Raw genomic sequence first — 5,692 nt, 5'->3', positions numbered from 1 at the left:
CATATGAGGGGGCTTCAAAAAGTTAGTGGAAACTTTCAATGAAAACATACTAAAATTTTTCCACAGACTTTTTGAAGCCCCCTCCTATTTTTCTTCTTCTGCTCTCTCTCTCTCTTTCACATACTTTGCCAACACTTTCCTCAGCAGCTGCTAAGCTGTTCCTCATCCTCCCACTCAGCTGAATGCCAGTTATCCAACCATCCCAAACCAGCTGCTTATAATGATTTCAGCTTCCAAGAGACAGCTTGACTCAAAATGCCATCAAGTCCCGCTGCCAGGGGAGGACAAGGACTCATGCAGCAGAAAGGGACAGAAAGCATCATAACCAGGAGCCATTGTTCCAGGAGGGCTCTACAAACAGAAAGAACTATAAGGGACGGGGGATGTACCCTCTGAAAATGACCAGCATCTCAACAAGCATTTCCTGAGGCAACAGGGTCCTCTGTATTAGCGTCTGTCCTCAACCTACCTTTCCAGGAGTTAGTTGTATGAGACAAAACATGCATTTTCTGTTATTTGTTTGCATCTTATTTTCTCATTTGAAAGCACATTACCCAGTTGTTGACTCTGACACATGGTGATTCCACGTGTATCAGAGTAAAATTAATTGTGCAATTTAGGGTTTTCGACCGCTGATTTTGCAAAAGTACATCACCAGACCTTTCTTTGGAGACACCACTGGGTAAACTTGTATCTCTAAACTTCTGGTTAGCAGCTGAGCATGTGAACTGTTGCACCACTCATAGGCAGAGTCTAAAACTCAGAGTTTTCTGATTTGATCTTCCTTGATTCCATCTCCTTTGGCAGGCTAGGGACGGGTAGATTGGTGACCCAGACTGGGCTGATTCTAACTAATCATCGTGGGCCCATTGGGATTAATCCAAGGGGAGAGTACATGACCTGGTCCAGCCAATCAGAAACCTTCCCCTGGAACTCTGAACCCAAAACTGGTTGAGAAGTGTCCCTTTTTCTCATACAACACTGAAAACATGAGTGGAGCACCTCCTGGAGCCACAAGGCCAATCACTGAAGTGAGTTAGCTGCTTAGGGAAAATGGAAATCTGATAACCTGAGAGGACGATTTCTGAGGTGGTTCCTGATTTCATAAGCCAGTAACTCTCCCTTTTTTTGGTACAAGTCAGTTTGTTTGAATTGAGTTTCTATGACTACAAATTTGGCCAGTGTTTGAAATCTGATGTGGAAGGAGGATCTGTTAAGCCATTTAACTTTTCAAACCTTCTAATAGTATGGCATCCAAACAGGAAAATAATTTTAGAGTTTGTATCTCAGAACAATGTGTTGCTCTTACATATACACATACAAATATACTTTTATTTCTCTCTCTGTGTATATATGCACATATATATGATGGTGGTGATATACCTTGGAGTTGGTTCTAATTTGTAATGACCCTGTGTAGGGATTCAGAGGTTATAAATCTTTACAGGAGCAGAAAGTCTCATCTTTCTCCCATGGAACAGCTGGTAGTTTTGAATTGCTGACCTGAGTTTAGCAGCCTGACTTGTAATCCACTACTAGAGCTCCTTGTTGTTGTTCTTAAATGCAGTTGAGTCGGTTCCGACCCATAGCGACCCTGTATAGGGTTTCCAAGAAGCAGTTGGTGAGCTTGAACCACCAACCTTGCAGTTCAAATGGCTTTGCAGTCTGACACATTAACCCACAGTGCCACAACAAGACTCCTTAGAGCTCGCTCTCTATATCTATATATATTTTTTCAAATGGCTGAAAATAATGGGATTATTTCTGACCTTTAAAGTCCCAAATGATTCTCACAAAAGTTAAAGCTTCATCCAGGAGCTCAAAAAATGCCATCCACAACTCAGACTCTCTGCATCTCTCGTTTCTGTCTTCCATGGTGTCAGTTTCATCCTTTGGCACTGTTAAAACCACTGAGGAAATCAAGGTAGAAGACGGATACCCACTCAATTGTATGACCAGTAGCCATAATTGGTTTTAAAAGAAAAAAAAAAAAATCTGAAAGATTCAAATATAATGCAAATGAGAATTGTGTTTCCATTTTAATAAAATAACTTCAGAATCATGTATCTGTATGTGTATGCGTGTATGTGTGTGTGTAAACAGTTAAGTGCTAAACTACTTACCAAAAGGCTGGCAGTTCAAACTCACCCAGAACTACCTTGGAAGACAGGTTGGACAGTCTGCTTCCTAAAGGTCACAGCTTTGAAAACCCTATGGTGCAGTTCTGTCCTGCACACATGGAGTCACCAAGAGCCAACATCCACTAGATGGTAACTAACAACAAATGTATATGCATATATGTATATATGACTGTATAAACATGCACATGCATGGACAACAATCTTAAAGGAACATTGTCACCTACCAGCCCTCCCTCACAGCAGTTATTCTTCTATGCACAATAAGAAATCCCAAGCCAATGTGATAGAAAACTTCCAAATGCTAAGAATCCAACTTGCTGTTGTTAAGTGCCATCAACTAGGTTCCAACTCGTAGTGACCCTGTACAGGGTTTCCAAGGAGCAGGTGGTAAGTATGAACCACCGACCTTGCAGTTTAAGCCAACCTTGCAGTCCATTGCATTATCCTGTAGCACCACACAGGGACTCCAACTAGAGAGATTCAAAGCTATATAGAACACACCGAATACAGATGAATGGATATGCAGAAGCCTCTGAACAGAGCTGGGAAAGGGGACAGTAAAGACAACTCTAAAGGTCTCAGCATATACGCACTCATGTATCTCAAAGGAAATCACAATGTATACTCCCTCCCATCTCCTTCAGCTGCACTTTTCCAAATCCTTGGTCCTCTCTGGCACATAATTTGTTTCAACCTCTCTACTTCTTAGCCCCAGAGAGCCAAGAACATCCTCCTGTGTTGGTTCCTACTCTTTAGAGAACCATTCATCAGAACTGACTCAATGGCAATCCTGAGGGGTTTAGAGAACACCAGTATTCCCCCAAATCATGAGCTATTTATTAGGTGATCAGTGAAAAGTAAGATTCTGTGAAAAAACTGGAGAAGACAGGGCTAAAAGAAACTTAAATCCATTTTCTTCTCTGTAGGTCACCTCTTAACATGCTATCCTATACTGCAATGTACTGTAAAGCTCCAGAAGGTGTTTTATAGGTGTTGAAGAGATAACTCAATACTAGTAAAGTAGAAGAGCCATCAGAAAAAAAGAAGGAAAAAAAATCTGAATAAAGCCTAAAATTCATGTGAGACACCATGAACAGGAATAACTTATGGGTCATCAGAATTCTAGAACAGAGGAGACAAAGAAAATCATAGAAATCAAAAGTCAAAGAGTTGTTGGAAGAAAACTTTCCTGACATCATGAAAGATGAGCAGAGAAGAATTCAAGATGCTGAATGAGCCTCCAACAGGATAGATCCCCAAAGAAAATCCCCAGGACATATCAGAATCAAATGATCCAAAATCTAAGACAAGAAACAAATCCTAAAAGCAGCTTGAGAAAAATGAAAAGTTACCTTTACAAAGGATAACAAATAAGACTAAGCTCCTTTCTCAGCAAAAAGCATGCAGGCAAGAAGGCAATGGAAAGACATATACAAAACTCCGAATCTTTTAAAAAATGCCAACATAGAATCACATACCCAGAAAAACTATCCCTCAAAATGACAGCAAAATGACAATATTTCAAATAAACAGAAATGAAAGGAATTTATAAAACTCCTGCCAACTTTACAAAAAAAAATACTAAAGGACGTTCTTTGGACTGTGAACCAAAAACAGTAGATGACTACCTTAGATTGACCCACAAGGCACCACAAAGAACTCAATTCAGATATAAAAGTATCCAAAGAGAAACAAACCTTAAAAACTGGAAATAGGGAACCCAAAATAAAAATTTAGAATAAAGGCAACTATAAGCAAAAAGATGGGAAAGTATACTTATAGAACTTCCGAATGAAGATGAAGTCAGCTGGATTTCAAGAAAAAACAAAAAGTTTTAAAATGGGGAAGAAATTAACAAACTAACGGGTAACCTCAATAATAATAATAATAATAATAATAATATACCTTAACATTGAAAAAACAAAAAGGAAAGCCATACAGATTTAGTGAACACTAAAACAAGAGCAATGAAGAAAATGACAAGAAAATTAACAAAAAATGAACTCAGCACATAAAATTATATGGAACAAAGAAACCAGCACCACACCAGCCCCCCCCTCAAAAAAAAAAACATAGAAAAATGACAACAATCAATTCATGTTGTTGTTAAGTGCCATCGAGTCAGTTCTGACTCATGGCAACCCTGTATAGGGTTTCCATGAAGCAGCTGGTGAGTTTGAACTGCCAACCTTGGATTCAAACCAAACTTGTGACCTTGTAATTGAGTGTTTATCCTATAGTGCCACATTGATAATTACACTGAGTGTCAATGGATTAGTAAAGAGACAGAGGGTAGCGGTTGTTGTTGTTGTTAAGTGCCGTTGAGTTGGTTCAGACCCATAGCGACCCTGTACAGGGTTTCCGAGGGTGTAAATCTTTACGGGAGTAGAAAGCCTCATCTTTCTCCCGCAGAGCGGCTGGTAGTTTCGAACCGCTGACCTTAAGGTTCGCAGCACAATTTGTAACCACTACACTACCAGGATCCTCTGATATGCTGTCTTCAAGAAACACACCTTACACGTAAAAACAAAAGTCGACTAAAATTCAAAGGACAGAAAACATATTTCAAATTATCAGCAATAAAAAAAACTAGCAGGAGTAGTAATATTAATTTCTAAGAAAATAGACTTTAAGGCAAAAAGCAGCATAAAAGACATTATCTAATAATTAAAGGGGCAATTGAATATGAAGACATAACCATAATATTTATCTATTCTCCCAATGCAAGAGCCTCAAAACATATGACTCAAACTCTAATAGAAATGAAGAAAGAAATGCACAACTGTACAATAATAGTAGGAGATTTTAATACACCACTTCAAATGGAGGACAGAACAACTAGAAAGAAACTCAGTAAAGACACAGAAGAATTATTCAACACAATCAATTAACTTGACCTCATAAACTTGTACAGAGCAGTCAACCCAACAATAGCAAAATACACATCCTTTTCCAGTACACATGGAACATTCTCCAGATATTAGGTCATATAGAAATAATAATATATAAAAACATATATTAGGCCAGAAAGGAAGCTTCAACAAATTTAAAAACATCAAAATACTACAAAGCATCTTTTCAGAGCACAATGCTATAAAATTAGAAAGCAACAACAGGAAGATCCAGGATACAAACCCAAGTACATGGAAACTGAATAACACCTTGCTTGAAAGCTACTGGGTAATAGAAGAAAAAATGAAATTAAAAAACCCCTTGAATTAAATTACAACAAAAACAAAACCTTTTGCACACAGCAAAAATAGTGCTTACAGGGCAATTTATAACAATGAACGCACACTTTCAAAAAGAAGAAAGAACCAAAATCAACACATTGATGCAACCTCTCCAACAATTAGAAAAAGAGCAGCAAAGTTAGCCTACTGCCACCAGAAGAAAAGAAACAATAAAGTTTAGAGCAGAAATAAATGAAACAGAAAAACAAGAGTCAACAAGATAAGAAGTGGTTCTTTAAGAGGATTAATAAAATTAACAAACCATTGACAAATCTAACAAAAGAAAAGGAGAAGATGCAAATAATACAAATAAGAAAT

This window comes from Chrysochloris asiatica, unplaced genomic scaffold (genome assembly GCF_000296735.1).
Source record: "Chrysochloris asiatica unplaced genomic scaffold, ChrAsi1.0 scaffold00071, whole genome shotgun sequence".
NCBI lineage: Eukaryota > Metazoa > Chordata > Mammalia > Afrosoricida > Chrysochloridae > Chrysochloris > Chrysochloris asiatica.
This window is presented reverse-complemented; position numbering follows the sequence as displayed.